Source organism: Urocitellus parryii, chromosome 6, assembly GCF_045843805.1.
Source record: "Urocitellus parryii isolate mUroPar1 chromosome 6, mUroPar1.hap1, whole genome shotgun sequence".
Classification (NCBI taxonomy): Eukaryota; Metazoa; Chordata; class Mammalia; order Rodentia; family Sciuridae; genus Urocitellus; species Urocitellus parryii.
The window spans coordinates 190,722,490-190,745,464 of NC_135536.1; the positions used below are offsets into that span (position 1 = coordinate 190,722,490).

The window sequence follows — 22,975 nt, forward strand, 5'->3', positions numbered from 1 at the left end:
TCAGCTACATAATGAGTCCATGAGCAACTTAGCAAGACCCTGTCTCAAAATAAAAACAAAAGGACCTGGGGGTATTTAGCATCCCTGGGTTCAATCCCCAGTACACACACACACACACACACACACACACACAGAGGAAAAAGATAAAAAGATGGCACAATAAGCCTTGGAAGTGCAAAGGTGTCCTTGAGAACCACAAGTTACAAAATAGGCGACTTGAATTTGGTCTGGCTCAAAAATCTATTTAGTTGCTCTGAAGGGAAAAGAAATAAAAAATAAGAATGTGTGCAAAAGCAGAATTCCAGCTTCTTTTCAGGAAATTTGCCAAGACTTAGACATTTCAACAGGATGACAAGCTGCAACTCTGGCCTGTTGCCGCAGCTGGCATGGCAGATCCCCCGACTCGGTTTCCTTACACCTGCCGATCCACCCAGGAGCATCACCTGCCTGCACCGAGAGCTGCTTAGGTGAGCCATCCCTGTCATCAATAAGAAACTCCCATGAGCCAGTGCGAATTAGCTAGAGGGAGGTTCTTCCTGCCCAGCCAGTCTGGAACCCAGGTGCAAGGGACCAAGGTCCTCCGTCCTTAATGGCCACGTTATATCATCACAATGCAGCACAGTAACCATTTCATTTAAAAGGAGTGACTGCTGGAATTACATTTCCCATGTAAAACAATAACACAATTCCCAGTTGATCAGCAAATAAATAAGAGAAAACAGCTTTGTAATTATTTCAACAGTGGTCGGACTCAAAGAAACCCATCAAATCCCATTTCATGAGAGCGAGCCCTAAGCAGAATTGAACAAACATTTTACCTGAGTCTCGTCCAACACATCCTGCTCCGGAGATGACTCCTATAATGAAAATCTGTCGTTTGCAAATGACTCATCATGTGAAAACTGTGCTGGAGACATTGGAAATGCGGGTGATGCATGTGAAAATGAAATTAATCAATATGAAGATGAAGATCAGCAGTCTATCACAGCTGAGCTGTTTGATAATAATGAAACCCGGGGAACAGACGGGGCTCAAGAAACTCATGAAAGTGCAGCCAATGTCAGTGGTGATCATGAATTAGCAACTCTAGCTAGAAACCCAGAGACAGGAGTAAGCAGACAAGAAAAACCATGTGCCAGGAAGCAGACCTGTCTTGGACCTTCCTTTGTCCCTGCCTCCAGTCTCTCTCCCTGGATTATGACCATGGCCTCCTCGCTGTGTGCCCCCCACATCTTGTTATACCAGCCGGGATGATGGGGTGAGAACACAAGTTTCATCAAAGCACTTGCCACCCCTCTGCTCAGAATTCTTTGCTGGCTTCTGTGAGAAACATGCTCCACATGTCCAAAATGCAAAGAAGGGACAAAGAGATGCAAGGTCTAGCAAAAACCAGGCTTTTACTATTGGCCTTGTGAGATGGGGTGTCTGGGCGAGAGGGCACTCCCAGAGCGGTTCCAGTCAGCGTTTAACCACCTGCTCCTCGTTGGCTGAGCACTCTGGGGTGCCCAATCCCCGCAACGTCACCTAGGTTGCACTGCGTCCTGTTGGGTTATTGAAGGAGATACCTTCAGTTGTTCCCACCTCCCTTTGTTCTCTTGTGGTGGAAGGTCTTCTGGGGGCGCATGCATTCTGGCACATATGCAGTTCTTTCTTCTTTACCTACGTTACTTTTTCTTTACAGAGAGACTGCTGTCTCTGCTGGTGAGGCCCTGCCCCTCCCCGCCTCCTGGGTGTCAAGGGCTGCTCAGGTGCGTGGACGTTGGCTCTGCACCTCCAGGAGCCATGGACTATCGTGTGAGTTAACTGCTGGGAACTTTTCATTCTGCTCTGGTTCTTTTTCATCTGCCTTTCTTACATCCCAATTTTATATTTTAGGCTAACGACTATGTTCTGAAAAGGGACCACCGGACTTCCCATGGCTCACAGCTTCGTGTCACCTGTCCTAAAAGCCACCATCCCCACAGTGACCTGGAAAACCTGCAGGACTCCCAGCACCCACTCACTGCCTCTCCACTTGCTGAAGTGCACCCACCAGAAACACAAGGCTTCCCACACACCAGCTGTGCCCCCACCAGGGCATAAAGAGGTGTCCTCCCATCCTGCTGGGTTCTGTTTCTCCTGAACAACCTCAGAACCTGTTCCCTCGCTTTCTTCCAGTCTCCCCTTAAAGGGCCTCACTCTGTGCAGTCGCCCTTCCTAGCTGTCATCTGAATGGACACTCTTCTTCCCAGCCCGCCCACCCACCCACACTTCCTGCTCCTTTCTCTCCACTTTTTTTTCCCCGTAGAGTATCTCAATCACAATTGTTTTAGGCAACATTTGAATTATTGTCTGCCTCACCCACAGTATTGCAAACTCCAGATCAGGGAATTTGGCCTATTTTGTTCTCTGCGTCCTTAGAACATAGTATGTGCTCAATAAATATTTGTCAACTACATAACTAGAAATCGGAGATAGGTGGAGAAAGAATAATAGTAATAACATATAAAGAAAGAGTGATAGTAATAACAAATAAAAAGGATTTGCAAAATTTCCTGAAATACTTGAAGGCAACAACCCCCATAACCTCTAAGGATTTGAAAAGGTAGAGAGACAATGTCGGTCTTTTCTGAAGTGAGAAGATAAAATCATGTCCTGGAGCCAGGAGGGCTGAGAACCTAGACTTGCAGTGGAGGCCACTTCTGCCTCTACTTCTCCTCTGGAGTAGTAGTCGCATGATGAATCCTGTCCTGAAATCACAGTTTGAATTTTTTCTCCCTTTTTTACCAAGTATCTGAATGGATTGGTTTGCACTTCAATTCAACAGACATTTATTTACTGAATTGAATTTGCAAGGATGATAAGGGTTCAATGCAAAGAAAGGGGACATTTTTAAGTTAGTTCATTTTGCAAAGACTTTTTCTTACACTCATTTTTGAAGATTAATGATAAATATTGGGCACCATTCTGATTTCTTTTTTATTTGCACACATCTTTTATAAAAACTACTGACAGTAATTTGACAATATTTGTGCTTATCTTGAAAACTATAGCTAGAGATAAGAACTAGAAAATGGTGCGTTTGCAAGATGTCCAGTCTCCGGATGTATTATCGGCATCAGAGTGGGTTTTCTGACTCCACCTGGGAAGCTGGTCCTCTTAGGTAGATCACTGCCTGGGGACCCAGGACTTGCACATGGGACGGAAAGCAGGGACCACATCAGCTGACTCCTTAGAAAGTCCTACATCTGGATTGGTTAAGTATATTTCTCGTTATCTGTCCTTCTTCCTTCATCTTAGAGGAGATATTTGGAGGTCCAGAAAGCCCTTGTGGCAAATAATCATGCCTGTGTTCCAGCACATTCTGTTTGTCTCCATGGTACTTTAGATCTTTTTCCCAGCCTCAGGACTACTGACATTTGGGACTGCAGACCTCTGTGGTGGAGACTGTCCTGTGCATTGGAGGATGTCCAGCAACGCCCCTGGCCTCTAGTAGGCATTAGCAGCCCTCACCCAGTTACCAATGCCTCCAGACATTTCCAAATGTTCCTTGGAGGGAAAAATGTCCTCAGGTGAGAACTGTTGCAATCTGAATCTTTCCATAAGTCAAATTATGTTTTCACCACCTCTGGTTAAAAAGTAACATATAACTAGGACCTCCCCTTCCTCCCCTTTTATATTATTTCAGACTCCTGGGATCTATTCTAATCAGAGGAAATCTGATTACAAAAATAAGTAAATAAGTAAATAAATAAATAAATAAATCTACTCAGTTTGACCAATAAAAATGTACACATCCTAAGTTTGTGCAAGATCCTCAGACCAAAGAAAACAGAACCAGGACTTTCAGGACTCACGGAATGCACGAGGTCAATCTCTTTCTTCCCTCTCCTCCCACATTTATTCTCCATGTAGTAGCAAGAGTGATCCTTTACAACAAACCTGAACATGTTATTCCATGGTTTTCATCACGCTTAGGAAAACATCCCAAGTTCTCCCCAGGACTCATCAAGTCTCAGAACTCACGACTTCCTCCCTCTCTTCCTCTTCTCCATCCATACAAACCCTCTTTCCATCCCAAAGATGCTCAGACCTCTGAGCTGTTGCTCCTGCTCCCTCTGCCTGCTGAGTATCCATGTGGCCAACCACTACTTCATCCAAGTCCGTGGCATCTTTGAGATGCCTTTGTAAAACAGCATCACCCCCTGCACCCACCATTCTCCATCTCTTTATTCTCTTATCCTTTCTACGGAGCCCTCAACTCTGTAGCAACGTCATGTGGTATTACTTGTTGATTATCTTTCTTGTACCTCTATAAAGCAAATTCCAGGAGATGAGGTCACATCATTGTCATAATCCTAAAGCCCAGAACAGAGCCTGGCATTTGGTAGGTTCTTAGTCAATATTTGGCAAGTGAGTGAACACTTGTCTCATTCTTCATTTCTTTATGATGGAGCCCTGTACTCAATACCACCTGGGTAACTTGTCATAGATACTCCAAGATGGAAGCCCCAGGTTGTAAGCCTATGAGAATCTCCAGTTTGAGCCCCACTCCAGTCAATTCATCCACTGTCTCTATTATTTTCAATATTGTCCTATCTAACCAATCCTGACTGGGCACCCACTCATGGTCCAACAAACTAGAGTCAGAGAGCAGGCTCTTAGGGCTAAATCTCCTAAATGATAAACAAGGTAGACTCTCTAAGAGGTATAAAGTAGGCTGAGAAGCTGGAACCTTCAGCACTGAGTATTTCAATGTTCTCATTATCATTAACATTTTTATGACTGATAGTTTTCAAGGAGCCAGGAAGTGAAACTCCTTCAGGAAGTCAAAACTCAGTCACGTTGGCAGGGAAGAATGGGCTAATGTAACGAAAAGGCCAGAGACCGTGGCAGTGGTGCTAGCCTCCATCCCTCCCTGATGACTGGCTCAGTGCTTGGAGTTTTGAACTCGAGAGCACAGCAAGATGCTGTTTAGTCAAGGAGAAGTCTGTAAAGACGTGTTGATGACCAAGAAGCTAGAAGCATGTATGTCTGAATTTGAAAGTCCGAAGATGTGGTTCAGGCTGACCATGTGATTGCATATCTCCTGGGAATGAGTTGAAGGGGAAAGAAAGTATGAGACTCAGAGACCTCAGACAGGCAAGAAGAAATGTGCATGTGAAGTGAGCAAGGAGAAATGGAATTCTTACTCATTTGTCATCTGATAAGGAAATCCTTAACCAAGGGGAGGCCCAATGGGTTTCCCAAGAAGCAGCTCAGCTGGGATGGAGTCTGACCACCAGCGAGGATGTCTGCACACTGCCTTAGTCTGACACGCCTTTCTGGAGAGAGATGTGTGATGTGTGGAACGAAGGCTGGGTGCAGCAGGGGCGGTGCTCTACCCAGAGATGCTCATGGTCATGATAATCTGCCTTCATCATGATCCAGTCCATCGCTTTTTTCCCCATTAATGTTACACAAGGGACACTAACAGGGCATTGGTCCTTTGTTCAGAAGCCCCTAGTGACTCACGGCTGCCTAGCGTATGAAGTAGGCAAGACTCAGTCTTGCACTTATCACCTTCCATGGTTTAAGCTAAACAGTTCACTGTACAAGAAGCAAAGAATATTGTGGGTTGAACTGTGTTCCCCCAAAAGGACAGGTGGAAACCTTAATTCCCAGGTGCTCAGAATGTGGCCTTATTTGGATCTAAGTCTTTGCAAATTCAACAAAGTGGAAGTCATTAGGCTCAGCCTTAATCCAACATGACTGCTGTCACAAAAGGGGGGACCATGGGCACACACCCAGCACAGAGGAAGAAGATGGCCATGTGACAACAGGGGCAGAGATGGGAGAGGAGCAGCCACCAAGCCAAGGAGCACAAAGCCTGCTAGAAGGGGTAAGGAAAGCGTCTCTTCGGAGCCTTCAGAGCGACTGTGACCCTGCCGAGACCTTGGTTCCTCACCTCAAGCCTCAGGAACTGGGATGCACTTTCATTTCCGTTGTTTTGAGCCACCGGTGTGTGGTGCTCTGTGCCAGCCGCCCTAGAAAATGAACACACCGGGGAAAGGGAACCACGGGACTTTTGTCTCATTTCCCGTGGCCCTGAAGTCACCTTTTGCCCCAGTTCACCCAGGACTGAGGGGATTTCCCAGGGACTTTCAGGGCTGCAACTGGGAAAACCCCAGGCCAAGTGGGACGAGTGAGTCACTGTACAGGACAGCTTTCTCTCGTAGCAGGCAGAGCTCCGAGGAGGAAGGCGACCCATGGCATCCAGGACACCGACCCTCCGCTTCCTGAGAACAAAACCAAAGAGCACCTTCAGGCTGAGGGTAAGACACAGTAGCCTCAACCAATGCACAGTGGCAAGAAAGGCTAACGAGACCCGAGAGAAATTGGGATTAAAAATCTAGTCCCCGAAGGGTTGGAATCAGGAGAGAGATAAAGCAAATAGTAACTCCATCTTGGGGAGAGGGTAAAAAATAGGAATTCTCCCTCTCTGGCCTTCCTAGGGATGATGGATCACAACTTGGCCAGCATTGAGTATTGTTTAAAAAATTGCATTTGTTTATAGAGTAGCTAAAAAGATACCTTGCTCTAATGTGAATTTTTTTGAATTAGAATTGATCACTTTCAAATATTAGCCATTTATATTTCCTCTTGTATGGATGGAGCATTTGGTCTGTTCCTGTTCTTTCCTCCACAAGTCTTAGTTTTAAAAGCTCCATTGGCACGAGGGCCATCTATGCCTCGGGCACCATGTGCGCTTAAAGCCTGCCTCGTAACGTGGCTTGTGTTGCTTTTCGAAGCATCTACTATTTACTTAAATTGTTGATATTTTTTTGTGAATTTGGCCATGTTTTAAAGCTAGGAAATCCTTACCCACAATATAAACTCATTTTAAATTTTTTAACAGAAAATGTTAATATTTTATCCCTGGAAAGAGAGGCCTGTCAGGTTAGAGCACTCACATTCCACATCATTACAAAGTCACATCGTCTTTGTTCATTGTGTCCAGTGGCCCTTGTTCTTCCTTCCCGTGCCTGCCACAGCAGAAACCTGTGCTGGGCTTGGGCGAGGGGAGGGAGGGCCCAGGACACAAGTGGAGGGGTGGACGGATCAAAGAGTAATCAGCTAATGAGCATGTTCCAAAGTACAAATGCGACCAACGCTAAAACCCTAAAGAATCACTGAGGGATCTGGGGGAGAGAATGCTGGAAATAATAAGAGAGGGGTGAGAAAGACAATGAAGCCATTTTCAAAAACAGGGTATCAGAATTACAATGGAGAAGAAGCTTCAAGAAGGTGGGGCTGTGAGGATGCTCTGGAAAACTCTCACTTCCTTGTGAATGAATGCAACGGACACTGGACACCACACTAAGTACTGCTCGTTACTGGGGCGAAGAAACTGAACAGGCACCTCATAGAATCAGAGGTGTGAGTGGTCAACAAATATATAAAAAAAGGTCAGCTTCTCCAGCAATTAGAGAAATGCAAATTCAAACTACACTGAGATTCCAGTGTAGATTGGATTCTCACTCCAATCAGAATGGCAATTATTACGAATACAAGGAACAATAAATGTTGGAGAGGAGTGGGGGGAAAGTTTACTCATACATCGCTGGTGGGACTGCAAATTGGTGCAACCACTATGGAAAGCAGTATGGAGATTCCTCAGAAAACTTGAAATAGAACCACCATTTGATCCAGTTATCCCAGTCCTTAGTATATACCTAAAGGACTTAAAATCAACATACACGAGTAAAACAGCCACATAAATGTTTATAGCAGCTCAATTCACAATAGGTAAGCTATGGAACAAACTTCGATACCCTTCAACTGATGAATGGATAAAGAAAATGTGGTATATATACACAATGGAATATTACTGAGCCATAAGAAGAATGGAATTATGGTATTTGCGGGTAAATGGATGGAACTGGAGACTCTCATGCTAAGTGAAATAAGCCAATCCCCCCAAAATCAAAGGCCCAACCAATGTTCCCTTTGATATGTGGATACTAAAACACAATAAGAATAGAGGGAGGGAAGAACAGAAGTTCATTGGATTAGACAAAGGGGAAAGAAGGGAAGGGAGGAAGAATGTGATAGGAAAGACAGTAGAATGAATTGCACATAATTTCCTACGTTCATATATGAACACATGACCAGTGTAACTCCACATTATATACAATTGCAAGAATAGAATCCTAATTAGAATAAGTACTACTCCATGTATGTATAATATGTCAAAATACCCTCTACTGTCACGAATGAAAAATAGATATTATAAATCAACAAAAAAGTAAAAAAGTATTTTTACTTTGTAAAATTGGGCAAAGCAATATTAAACATTGTCTTCAATATTTAAAAAATATATATTTCTCATCTTTACAGCATTCTGTACTTGTAGAATGAACTTGCTTCTGCCATATTTCACACTTTGGTACATGGACTATAACAAGTGATGCCTGGTGTCTTGAAGTACCAATGGCCAGGAGCATGGTGGAACACGCTTCGTATTTTACTTCTTCATTGACTTGAAGAATAGGAGGAGGCAGCAGAGAGTCAGCCCTCCATGTTGGGAACTGCTCCCTGCATTTCTCCCCTCACTTCCCAAAGTCCACAAGGACCTGAGGGAGCTGGCTGCGGGATTCTCCTCCGCTCTCTTCTCTTACTCCTGAAGTTCCAGACCAAGATGGTTGGTCTTCATCACATCTGCTGAAAATTCCTTGTGATTTCCTGAGTGATGGGTTGATGGGAGCATCTGCTACAAAGAAGCAACCCTTGAGGTATCCCTGGATTGCTTTAGGATGGGAACTGGCTACCAGAAATACCCTGCCTTGATCTGAAGCTTAGACCTTACAGCCCCACCCCAATCTCCAGGGAAGGGAAAGGGGCTTGGATTAAGTCAACCACCAATGGCTAAATGATCTAATTAATCCTGCATACATCCATTTGGACCATGCCCTGTGTACCTCTTCATCTGAATCTTCATTTGTATCCTTATTAATAAGCCAGTAAAAGTAAATAAAGTGGCTTTCTGAGGTTAGTGATTCGTCCTAGTGAATTATCAAATCCAAAGAGGGAACTGTGAGAACCCCCAACGTAAGCTGATTGGTTAGAAACACGGGTGGCCCAGGACTTCAGGTTGGTGTCTGGATCAGGGGCAGAACCGTGGGAAAGAAACCTTTAACTTGTCGACACCAGGTAGAGATGGCAACCACCTTCAATTGGATTCTTGGCCGCCCACTATTTCCTAGAGAGTTGGAGAACTCATTGGCATGGAAAGAAACTTCCCACTTGGTGTCAGAGTGTCACTAGTACTGAGAGCTCAGCTGCCAGCTCCTCCTTCTCCAGAATCCCCCTGTGTGTTTCTGCCCCTGATGCTGGAGCTTAGGGGGCTCCTGTTATGCCCCACCCAGGAGCAAGGAGTCCACCTTTCAAAGAAAGAGGGATCATGTACAATATTTTATCCTATATGTAATTTAACTTAAGTTTTATTTAACATGCATAGGGCAATACTAACTGATTCAACATGTTGCATATTTGAAAACCTGGGAATGTGGCTCTTCTTTTATATTACATTCCCCTAAAAATAAATCTCACTGGTAAGTTGTATTTTCTTCCTATGTAATCTCAACGTATATGAGACACTAAGTAATATCCAAAGAAGAATTATTTTCTTTATTATAAACTGCACTTTCCTGTAACATAACTAACTTCCATATTGTCTCAGACCTAACTTGGGTATATACTGAAATATTCTCTATTTAAGCGCACTTGGGGCCACTAGTGTCCTAGGTGCTAGGGATTGGGGTTACCAAGAGGGACATGGCCTTTACCCTCAGGAAGCTTAGTCTGGAAAGTGTGTTAGAAAAGGACTTCTCTCTCCTGAGCTACAAGTTCTTTTGAAAGACCTAAGCAATCTCATTCTACTTGGGACCTCATTTTGCTCTGAAACTTAACCTCTGACCTACTATAGTCCTAAAGTCAGGAAAATACTACAGAAAAGCTCTTTGGAACAGTTCTCGGAAAAGCCTCAGATGGTGATCACCTAAGATAGGCCAAGATATCCACATATCTGAAATTCCAGATGGCCCCCACTTAGGTGTGGTGACCAGTATCTAAACTAGAAGCCCCGCAGTTTGGCACATACCCCCCTTGCGACATCCTCACAATTTAAACCAATCAATTTTAAGTGCGTCAACCCCTGGAACTAACCAATAATTCCTTCCAGATTTTTTCCCACCACTTGATACACTAATCATGTTTTAGAGTTGTTATTTGATTTTCCCACGGTGTGTGATGATTTGCTAAGAGATGCTATGATGTATGTGCGGGTCCCTGCCTTCTCCAAAGAATGTGTAAAACCGCTGCAAACCCTGGGCTCGGGGCCTCTCAGCGTCACCAGTTGCTGTGTGTGCGCGCAGAGGACTGAGCTAGCTCGCAATAAACACCTCTTTGCTGTTTACATCGATCTTGGTCTCTGGTGGTCTTTTGGGGGTCCCGAATTTGAGCATAACACTTTCTGTAGTGCACTTCTTAGCTGGGGACAGCAATGGTCCATAGGCTCCTAGGAAATCAGATGTGGATTGAATGAGCTCATCTGCACTGTTGGCTGCTGGGGAGGAGAGATGCAGCAGCAACTGTGAGACTGGAAGCAGCAGTGTCCCAGGGAGATGCAGGACATGGCTGACACTGTCAGCACCTGGCTGGTCAGCTTCCTCCAGAGCACAGACAGCAGCTAATCAATAGCAGCCCAGGTCCTCTGTCTCCTACAACCAACTCTGGTTGAGTTTTTAAAAAAAATTAAAAACCCTATGTTTATGTAATTTTCAACAACTACTAGAACAAATCCTGAGTCAGTGTTTGACAATCCAAATCCCTTTAAAGGCCTCTGAGGGATTTCAAGTTGTTTATTGATCAAATCCTCATGTTTGGCAAAAGAATTCCTCTATGAAATTGGGTGAAGAAAGTCCAATCGTATGAATGAGCTGCTCTTTTCTGCCAAGACCAGTAGCAAGATAATTTATAGGTAAGAATTGAATGTGAATCAGCTAGTGAGACACTGGGAGTTATCCTCAGAGGGGAAAATCTAAATATTTGTCCAGTTGAAAATAGTCACACTTATCTCCCATCTGTTACAAGTATCAGTAAACAAGAGGCATAGTAAGACTAGCTAAGGGGTGAAGAATTAAAGTTTCGAAAAGGAATGAAATATGAATATTTTTCACTGATTTTTTTTCCTTTAAACTGATGATATATGTTGAAATTAAACATTTTTAGACTCTTATAATCTGGGCTATTAAGCAATTCTTTACTGCATTTTTGCTTTTATGCAGAAATGGATCAAAATGATAAACACTAATTTAACAGCAGCATGTCACCAGCCAATCAGAACAGACACCTGTACAAACATTAACACCTTAGCTGCAGCAGAATGACCCCTAAAAGTCCTCAAGTAAGGCCTCAATGACCTGGTGACCAGGACAGAGGGGGCATTCAGAAGGAACTGGAGAAAGAGTGATAGACGTGAATCAGAACAGCGGTGCTGGTCATCCTCGCTAAATATTAGCTCTGCTTGAAGTTCAAGGTCAACCCCCTTATAAAGAAGGTCATAGAAACAATCCCTTCGCTGCAATATTTCATCCTAAGTGATTGTGATTACTGTGACCTAATCACACATCTTTGGTATAAAGGTGAAGAGAACAACTGAGGTGCAGTCTCTTTAAATGTCAGTGAGAGATGCAAAGTTCTTGGCAAGGTAGAGAAAAAGTTTTAGTATTATGGACTTGTCACTACCATCTCTTCCTTTCCCGAGCTCTTAAATCTTTTGATGTTTTGCATTTGGTTTGGATGGTGTATTAGGGGTCACCAAAGAGACAGAACCAATGGGAAACTCGATAGACAGACAGATAGATAGATAGGGAGACGGTAGGAGTATTTTTAAAAGTTTGCTCATGCATTTGTGGGGGTCAGCAGGTCCAAAATCTGTAGGGAAGGCCAGCAGGCTGGTAATTCAGGTGAGATGGAGGCTTCAGTCTGAATCTGCGGGCAGGCCAGAGACAGGAAACTCAGGCAGCCTTCCTGTGTCCCTGTCGTGAGATAGAATGGCATCTTCCTGCAGAAACTTCAGTCTTCACTCTAAAATCCTCAACTGGTTGAATGAGGACCAACCACATTTTGTAGGGCACTCGGCCTTACTGAAAGTGCACTGATTCTAAGTGTTCATCACATCTGCAAATACCTTTGCAGCAGCATCTAGACTAGTTTTTGACCAAATAACTGGGCACCGTGGCCTAGACAAGTTGACACCTAAGATTAATCTCCACAGATGGGAATTTTAGAGTCTTAGTAGTGGACAGGATAATGGATTTGCTACTTTACGGCAAAAACAAAAACCCATGACTAATTCAGTATCCTTGAGAATGTATCCAAGGGCCAGCCTCAGAGCAAAGCTCCTCCCTCTTTGTACTTCACAGTAGCCCAGGGGGATAAACATTGTTATTATTCCACTTTGTACAATGGTTTAGAGAGATTTCAGATCTTGCTGTAGAATTTTCCTAACTTTGCTATAAGAATTAGCACAAACTTAGTGGCAGAAAAGAACACAACTGTATTGTGTTCTCAGTCTGGAAGTCAAAAGTCCACAGGACTAGAGTCCAGTTGTTGGCAGGGCTGCATTCCTTCCAGGGGTGAAGGAAGGACTCATTTGCTTTATTCCTCCAGCTTCTAGAGACTGCTGTCTTCCTTCATTTTCAAAGCCACAGTACGGCATCTTCTAATCCCTCTATCTGACACTGACCTCCTTCTTGTGACATTGGGCCCACAAAGATAATTCAGGATAATTCTCTACCTCAAGATCATTAATTCAGTCTGATTTTCAAAGTCTTGCCAGTTTAGGTAACATTTTCACAGGTTTCAGGTGTTGGGACACAGGGCCCTTTGGGGGTGCCATTATTCCGTCTGCCATGATTGCTCAACCCCATGTAACTAGTCGTGGCGGAGGCAACCGTCGCGCAGTTCTGTCCGGTGGCATTTCCCTTCTCACAAACAGCACACAAACAGAATTTAAGACTCCAGAGTGACTTCATTAACACAGGCAGGAATCATCAAAAGCACTGGTTAGAGAGGGCTGCAGACAGATTAGCAAGGAGCTGTTCCCAAAAGTTACCCAAAGGCATGTGGGAACGTCTAAGCATCATGGGCTTTAATGAGTTGTTCAGACATCCAACTCCAAAATGAAACTTCTCCAATCACATAGATTATTAACGGAGTTAAATTAGGAAAAGATTGAATGAAAGAGTGTTTCAGTCAGAAGAGAGAGAGAGAGAGAGAGAGAGAGAGAGAGAAATAAGGATACCTTGGTGCCCAAATTAGGTCTATTGTCCTCACATAGAACTCCCCAGTATCTCAAGGATCAGTTTTTAAAATTGACCTGCTCCAAGGAGCCACAAGGACACAATGGGGTTTGGAGGATTTGGGAAATAAAGCTTGGAATCACCAGGCTTTTGACAGGAAGAAAAGGGATTTCTTTCCTTAGGGGAATAAGGCCAAAACAGGGCTCAGAAAAAGGACAAAATAGCCTGAGGAAATGAAAAACAATAAAACAAAGAGCTCTGTAGGAACTCACTGCCCATTCTCATCTAATGGTCCTTCCATTAATATCCCAACTAACCAAGTTGCAAGACAACATTTAAATAAGTGACCTCAAAACCAGCCTGCTGGAAGGGGGTATAGCAGCATGAAAAGCAGGAACTTCCCACACTTCAAATGTATAAAACCTTAACTTGATTTTTCAATGACCTGATGCTAGTTTTCTGTACTGAAAGATATTTGGTCGTTGATTTACAGGTATGAGATGGGATCCGTTCTAAAATAGTGACTTTTCTCTTTATTTTGAAGGAAGGGAGATTAAGCAAGAAAGAAGGAATTTGCATCTGCATTCTGTGATCACCTCTCTGGAAAAAACCTGATAGCTTTAGAGTAGACAGGAGTGGTTCTCAGTTGGGACCATTTGTACCCCAAATGACAATACCTGGAGACACTCTGGACAGTTGCAACTAGGGATATGTGAGCAGAGCATGGATTGGCTTTTTCTAGTGGTAGAGACTGCAGAGACTTCAAAGCACCCTACAATGCCCAGGACAACCCCCACATGACTATCCAGCTCAGAATGATAATAAGTGCCCACGTTAAGAAGACCTTATCTATAGTGCAGTAGATAAGGACAGAGGTTTAAAACCAGAGAGCCTGGGTGCAATTTACTGGCCCATGGAACACCTTGATATGTAAGGGTCCTGCGAAACGTTGGAGGAAGAGACCACAAGAGACCAGCTTCATGCAATATGCATAAGGGGATATTTATTGTTCCAGCATGCTGGGGCTCCGTGCCCACTCAAGAAAGTCGAGCAGCCCAGAGCCCAGAGCAGAGGTCAAGCAGAGCTTAAGTACACTTTTTGGGGATGGCGGGGGGCTTTGCATACATCAGAACAAATTATCATGAGGCACGGGAAAATTGAACAACAATTCTGAGACATGATTAGTACATTCATTGGCGGGAACAGGCTGGGCAGGGGTGATTGGTCACTCCTAAGCAGGGTACACATTCAAACTGATTGGTTCTAGGGCCTAAAAAACTACGTGACATACTACACAGAATCCCAGGTTATTAGACAACCAGTAGAAACAGTGGAAATATTTACTGGGCAGTTCCAGTATTGTCCTAACAGCTACAGGGATTACAGGTTCTGGGGGTAGCAGGGGAATTTTAACAATACCTAGTCTTTCACTTTTTAACCCAGGCGTTGCAGTTTAGAAACTTTACAATGCCCGGTCTCTTACACTTTAACTCAGGCTTTGCGGCTTAGAAACAGCTTAGAAATTTTACCCTTACAGATATTGCTCTATGTTCAGGTCTTTATTTCTAAAATACAAAATAAAAGCTCCCACCTTAAAGAATTCCTGAGGGTATTATGTAAGTTAATTCAGGTAAGTGCTCAGAGTACATCTAGCACACATAACATGAATATAAAAATTATGCACTTGTTGTTAAGTATATCATTAGATACTACGAATCTCACTGAGACTATTTTATTTGTCCAAGTCCTTTACTTCCTCACTCAATTGTGAGTATCCTAAGGGTAGAACTGTCACCTCAGCTCCAAGCACAGAGCCTAAATGGAGGCAGATTTCATCCACCAAGAAAGAGCACTTGAAGCCATTATCACGGGTGCCTGTTCAGCCCCTGACACTTCAGTGGACCGTGGCCTCAGGTTCTTGTTACCTCAGGACTCTGACCTCCCCACCCACCCCATCCACAACACAGCAGGCCTGAGATGCCAGGAATCAATGCCCCAGGGAGTAGTCCTCCACCGATAACTGGTGAAGACTGGTGTATCCACACCCCAGCTCCCTTACCCCTTGCAGACATGACAGGTGTATGTGGCCCTCTCCCAGGGTCCCTGCAGGAAGAAGCTCCAGTTGCCCAGAGTGGTAACATGCTTGGTAACATCCCTTTCCTGGTTCCCTTTCCATATTTGTCTCACATTTCTACTTCTCTACCAACACTTTTTTTGGCTTTATCTTCCACATAAAATACTGTCATATCTCTGCGTCTATGGGCTCCATCTGTGAGCCCAACCAAATAGATCAAAAATACTTGGAAAAAAGTTGCATCCATCCCCAACATCTACAGATTTTTTTCCTTGTCATTATTCCTTAAATAATAGCATATAACAACCATGTACATAGCATTTACATCATAGTAGATATTGCAAATCATCTAGAGATGACTTAAAATTCATGAGAGGATGTGCATCCGTTATTCACCAATATGATGCCACTTTATGTAAGGCGTTTGAGGGTCCTTGGATTTTGTAGTCTTCGGGACTCCTGGTCTGAGTGAGCTCCTGGGGGAACTGCCAGCAGCAGCATCTAGAACCAACCAGGGCTCCAGTTGGGGTCGTCTGGACTTTGCTACTCTTGCATCCCTGTGGGAGACAGGAAGCCACACCACAGAGCACTTGCTCCCAGGCGTGACACCCCTGTTCACCTTCTCATCTCGTGGGGTACGCATCCTCATCCACATGGCAGGGGATACAGTGGGAAGTGGAAGAAAGAGAACTTGTTCTCAAAGCGATGAAATAAATAATCCACCTCGGGGTCTGTGGTATTAAATGAAACGAGAGGTAATCTTGCGAACAGAGCTTGGGGGCACCTGTGACTTCCAAATGGCGCTACTCTGTTTCTAGGGAGATATATACTTTTAGAAATTAAGCTCGAGGCTAAAAGCTTCCAACAATCAATCTCCCCCAGGCACATTCCTCTAGGGACAAATATGCCGGGAAATCTTCAAACAAGGAGCTTGGTTTATCACTTGGTGTCTCTTCGCCTCTAAGGAAAGCAGCCTCTCTTCTTCCACTGAGAAATCAAGTGGGCCTGAACCTCCGGGAGGCCTGACGGGTCCTTCAGTTCTCCCCCAGCCCTGCTGGTGCATGACCACAGACCCAGCTGTCCGGAGGGGACTCTTTACAGACACCTGCTGGCCATCAGTCCTGATCCTGACCCAAACAGGGGAAAGAAACAAGGCACAAGAAGCACTCATCCTGCTCTGTAATCAGTAGGCACCTTCAACCCCATCCCTTTAGCCATCGCAGTAAACTATAACAACACGAGGAAGAGTTCTTTGAGCACTACTGTGTACCAGACATTTAAATTCGTCACCTCAGTCAACAATTCCATGAGATAAGTAGCATTTGCAGAGGGAGAGTTTTTAGCAAAGCTTTAAGAAAATGGCCAAGGTCATGTCAGCTACTTCTAAGTTGGAGAGCTGGGATTTCTAAACCAGGAGACTCTGACTTGAGAATTTTAAGCTCAGTGGTTACCGGATGTGAAATCTGAGTACAATTTAGCTGATAAACATCATCTGAATAAAGCTGATTATCATCCCACTAGACATCAGGAATGGAGATGGGGAACACATAAAAACTAACAGTCATCCAAGGAAAAGTCCAACCAATCATTTCAGATTGCTAGTGAAGTCTTCTAAAGGGTCTGCAATTTTAAACTGTTTCTCCCAGGTATGCCACGTGGGCATGGACCTACAACACCACTGCTGAAGGGTCTCATTTGTAGAAAAGGAAATTAAAGCCAGGAGAAATTGAGTTAACTAGAAAATGAGATACAGCGAGGGGGAGACCGTGCTCTACCCAGATCCCACCCATGACTGGAAAAGCTCACAGATCCTCAGAAGTAAAGGTGCTGACTCTGGGCACATCTCCACCTTCCCCCGCCCCTGTGCCTGCTGCTAGGCCGCCCCACATCAGCTCTAAGTCCCCAGCCTTGCTAGCTCTGGAGGCTTGAGAATTGGCCTCAATTTTAGTGAGCCTATGTTACCACACTACCATATGACCAGGGATAATACCTATTGTTGCAAAGAAGGACAACTCGGTGGCCAGCATACAATAAGACTCAGGGCTTTCCTTTGCCCTCACCTGGGATCTGAGAGCACCAGTCAGATGCACAGAACAGTCTTTATGTGTGGCTTCCCTTGGACCAGAGCCTGGTTAGGTTTCTCCCCATACAGACTACCAGAGTGCATGGAGGGCCTCTTGCTCAGATGATGTGGCTGTGACAGGACTCCAGGATGAGGCATCCTGTCTTCATTCCCAGCCAAGCTGGGTTGGGATCTTACAGTGAGGGACACAGAGGATCACTCAGCTCTGGGCATGAAGATGCTTGGCCAGCTGCCGGGCGTGTTGAGCAGAGAGAGCATGTGCACAACCAGGAGACGAGGCACGCACAGGTGGGTGGTAGCCAGACTGATGGGTGATCCAAAGCATAGTTTTCTTCTCCAGAGGTTCATGAAAATATCCCCTTCACAGAAGTGATCCCCAGTGCTCACCATCAGTCAACACAATGGTGCCATTATTTCCTCTTTGCAGATTGAATTGAGCTCAAGCTTCAACTAACCTCCTACAATGTCCTGGCTGGTGGGACATGGATTTAGAGTATCAGCATCCCGACCATCATCCGTCTACTCCCCCTTCCATGTCTCTCTTGAGTGATGAGTGCTCTGGAGATAAACCTGAAAACAGGCTGTTATAGACACAGACGCATCTCTCAGATCTCTTGCCAGGGACAGAAAGCCCTGCTACCCGCTGAGGGGCGTGTGGTCAGAAGCCAACAGCCAGCTGTCTATGCTTTCTTCTTTTTTAATTGGTGCATTTGCAGTGGGATTCATTTCGCTATATTTGCACATGTCCAGAGCATAGTTTGCTCACTCTCACTGCCCAGTGCTTTCCCATTCCCTCCCCTTCTTCCCTCCCCCTTCACTTGCTGTACTCACAGATCTCCCCTCTTATTATTCTTTTAATTAGTGCATCATAATTTTGCATATAGAAACATATGTGTACATACATTCATATGTGTGTGTATATATCTGTGTGTCTGTATATACACACATATATGCACATGTATGTGCTGGATTCACTGTGGTATGTTTGTACCTGGACACAGCATGATTTGGTGGATTTAGTTCCCAGGTACTTCCCATGCCCTCCTGCTTCTTCCCTTTTGATCCCCTCCCTCCAGTCCACTAATCTTCCTTCTGTTTTCATGAGACCCCTCTTTTTAAAAATACCTCTCTACGTATTTATCTCTATCCTCTCTAATTTCCTGTATTAGAGACAACAACTGACCCACAGCTTGTTGATTCTGGGTTACTTCTTTATGGCTGAGTAAAATTCCACTGTGAATATATATCACATTTTCTTTATGCACTCATCTGTTGAGGGGTACCTGGCCTGGTTCCATGCTTGGTTGTTGTGAATTTCACCACTGTAAACATTGGTATGTGTATATTCCTATAGAATGTTGATTTTAGATCTTTTGGATAAATACCAAGGAGGAAGACAGCTGGACGATGTGGTGGTTCCATTTCTAGTCTTAAGGAGTGTCCACACTACTTTCCAAAGTGGTTGTACTAATCTGCAGTCCCACCAACAATGTACAAGTGCACCTTTCCCCCCACATGTCCTGGATGACTGCCATCTAATTGGAGTGAGCTAAAATTTCAGTGCAATTTTATTTGCATTTCCCTGACAGTTAAGAATGTTGAACATTTTTTCATACTACTTGTGGGCCATTTGAGTTTCTTCTTTGGAGAAATGTCTGTTTATTTATTGATTTGGTTATTTGTTGTTTTTTTTTTTTTTTTTTTGATGGTAAGTATTTTGAGTTCTTTACATTCCCTGTTGGAAGAGCAGCTAGCTAGCAAAGATTGTCTCCCATTCTGTAGGCTTTCTACTCATGTTTTTGTTTCCTTTGCTGTGCATAAGCTTTTTAATTTCATGCCGTCCCACTTATTGATTCCTGGTTTTATTTCCTAAGCTTTAGGAGCTTTATTAAGGAAGTGGGTGCCTGCCAATATGTTGGAGTGTTGACCCTCTGTTTTCTCCTAGCAGCTACATTGTTTCTGGTCTAATTACTAGGTCTTGGATTCACTACAAGTTAATTTTAGTGTAGGATGAAAGGGATCCCAGTTTCATTCTTCTACATATGGATATCCAGTTTTCCCAGCATCATTTGCTAAAAAGCCTATCTTCTTTCCAATGTATGTTTCCGGCAGCTTTGTCAAGGATCAGATGACAATCTATGTAGATTTGTCTCTGTGTCTTCTCTTCAATTCCAATTAGTCTTCAAGTCTGTTTTTCTGCTGATGCCATGCTGTTTTTGTTAGTATGGTTCTGTAGTATAATCTGAGAGCAGGAATTGTGAGGCCTCCAGCAACACTCCCTTTGCTCAGTATTGCTTTGCCTCTTCTGGGTCTGTTTTGCTTCCATGTGAATTTTAGGACTTTTTTTTTTTTTTTTTTTTTGTAGTTCTGTGAAGAATGCCATTGGTATTTTGATGGGGATTGCATTGAATCTGCAGATTGCTTTTAGTAGTATGGTCATTTTGACAATATTAATTCTGCCTATCCAAGAACCTGGGTGGTCTTTTTCATCTTTTCAGGTCTTCAATTTCTTTCTTCAGTGTTCTATATTTTTTCACTGTAGAGGTCTTTCACTTCCTGAGTTTGATTTATTCTCATGGGTTTTTATTATTTGTTTTGTTTTTGTTTTTGTTTGGAGGCCATTGTGAATGGAATCATTTTTCTGATTTCTTTATCAGCAAAATCATTGTTGGAGTATAGGAAAGCTATTGATTTCTGTCCATTGATCTTGTTGGATTTGTTTATCAGCTCATACATAACTTGATGATATTGAGCTTAGTTCCTCCTATCCAAGGTTTCTTCAGTGATTTTAATATGACTATGTGCTGAATTCTGTTAAAGGCTTTTTCTGCATCTGTTGAGATGATCATGTCATCTTTGTCCTTAATTCTATTTATGTGATGAATTTCATTTGTTGATTTGCATATTTTGAGTCAACCCTGTCTCCCTGGATGATACCAACTTGATAATAGTGTACAATCTTCTTACATGTTTTTGAATGTAGATTGCTAATCTTTTGTTAATAATTTTTGCTTCTATGCTTATCAGGGATATTGGTCTGTAGTTTTCTTCCCTTGATATGTGGTTATCTGGTTTTGGTGTCAGGGCGATACTGAATTCATAGAATAAATTTAAGAGTGTTCCCTTCCTTTCAATTTCATGGAATAATTTGAGGGGCATTGGCATTAAAGATCTGGTAGAGCTGAGTTGAGACTCCAACTGATCCTGGGCTTTCTTTGTTGGATAACTTTTAATTACTGCTTCAATCTTGTTTGCTTGATATTGGTCTACTTAGGTTTTCTATATCTTGTTGGTTCAGCTTGGGTAGGTCATAGAAATTTGACAACATTATCTAGGTTTTTTTCAATTTATTGGAATATAAGTTTTCAAAATAGTCCCTAATGCTCTTCTGGATTTCAGAAATGTCTACTGTGATATCTCCTTTTTCATCTCTAATGAAAAAGGGTCTTCTCTTTTGAATCTTTGTTAGTTTGACTAGTTTTGTTTATCTTTTCAAAGAACAAACTCTTTGCTGCAATGATCCTTTATATTGTCTTTTTATTCTTTATTTCTTCAATTTCAACTCTGATCTTAATTTTTTCCCTGTCTTCTACTGTTTGGAATTAGTTTGTTCCTTTTTTCCCTTGGGCTTTGAGATGTAGCATTAGAATGTTTACTTGAGATCTTTCTTTCTTTTTTTTTTCCTTTAATGTAGGCACTCAATACTATAAACCATCCTCCTAGAACAATCTTCACAGTGTCCCAGAGATTTTAGTATATTGTATCACTGTTTCCATTTGATTCTGTGGAATTTTCAATTTCTCCTCTCATTTCTTCTATGATTCATGCTCAATCTTCATGTTTATGTGGTTTCCTGTGTATTTTCTGGCCGTTTATTTATTTTAAAATGCAGAATTCTTCACAAATTTGGGTGTCATCAATACACAGGGGGTGTGCTAATCCTGTCGCCACCACTCCAATTTTAGTACATGTGCTGCTGACGTGAGCACCCCCCAGCTGTCTGTCCCTGACTGTAGGGGCTGCCCACAGTGAAATGGCAGCTGGGCCCAAGCCACGCCCTCACCACAGCAGAGTGTGGCGGGGCAGGAAGCCAGCCACATCCACCCAGAGCAGTGCTCTAGTGGGAAAGACATGTCCCATAAGGTCCCGAAGAGGTGGCCAAAGCTCTATCAGGGATGCATACTGGTTCAACTTCTGCCTCTGCCCAATCTTGCTTCCTCTCCTTCTTTCTATAGGTGCTGATCGCAATAAATACCTTGAACCCCCAATTCTGCCCAAAGACCTGCTTCCAAAGACCTCAGCCTGCCCTACAAATTTTGGCACAAAGTCCCATTTGTAGACCCATTCTGATCCTAAGGGTGACTATAGCCACTCGCATTCTCGGGACCTAGGAGCTCAGGCCCTGTAAGGCACAGGCGGGTGAGCTCATGTGGGGAAAACAAAGTCAGGACTGGGAGTCAGAAGCCCTCCATGGGATTCCTGCACTGGGCAAGCCAGGTGACCCCAGTGGACTTTTTATGAAAATTGAGACTGAAGTTACTTTACAAGATCAATCAAGACAATGCAAATAAACATCAGAGCCCATTTTATGATGTTCATTACCGTCATCCTGACAGGTCCCCTTAGGTCCATTACAGATGAATGGGAATGGTTTATTTGTGGTCTGGGAAAAATGTTCCTCTCTTCCCCAATGTCTTAATTCCCCTCTCTCTAAAGGAAAGCAAATGACATTCTTCTCCAAAAGTGTCCCAAATCAGCATCCCAAGGCTTGCAGGAAAGCAAGGAACATTGTTATTCTTGAACAGCAGAGCTGTAGCATATAATTAAATCATTAAGAGGCAAATTAACTCCTCCAGCAATACTCTTCTAAGTATTTGTGGGTAAACCCATTAGTGAGGTGCCAGTAAATCCTGAGATTTCTTTGCCTGCAGACTAACCCATTATGGCATCTAATGCAAGAGGCGGGGTGGGAAGTGTGGTGGGCAGGAGGTTTTGACCTCCTACAGAGATGGGAGGGAGGGGAAAGGTGGAGAATGGATAGAACCTAAGGCCATGTTGTGACTACACTTCATAAGCCCTTTGAAAGTATAGCTGCCAAGTTCCCCTGACCTGCAGCCAACAATGAATCTATTCTCAGAAAAACCATTGAAGGGCTTTCGGTTTCTCATTCACTGGGTCCTCATCCACTGTCTTCCATTTTGCTAAAATCATGAAGCTTGAATGGTTTTTGGAGAAGGCCCGCCTGGGATGATTACTGGGTAAGTAGAACATGTGTCTTCCCATGGGACACTCTGGAGCTATTTATTTAGCAGGGTTTTCAAAATAATGAATATGAAGTTGGCTTCGATTTTGCAGCCAAATATATATTTATGCTATTGACTCAAATTCAGGCTGACCAATCTGCTTGGCTGTCTGTGTCCTTCAATTCATCCAGGCCTGAGTGTTTCCGTCAATATGTTGATCATTTATATGATGGCCCTGCTTAAACCATTT

General features: G+C 43.5%; 1 non-coding gene across 1 annotated transcript; it reads right to left on the reverse strand.

Moving 5' to 3' along the window:
- Positions 1–21,364: 21,364 nt before the first annotated feature.
- LOC113184350 (U6 spliceosomal RNA) lies at positions 21,365–21,471 on the reverse strand. The gene has a single exon (XR_003300986.1). It is a non-coding gene; the product is annotated as a U6 spliceosomal RNA (small nuclear RNA).
- Positions 21,472–22,975: the final 1,504 nt, after the last annotated feature.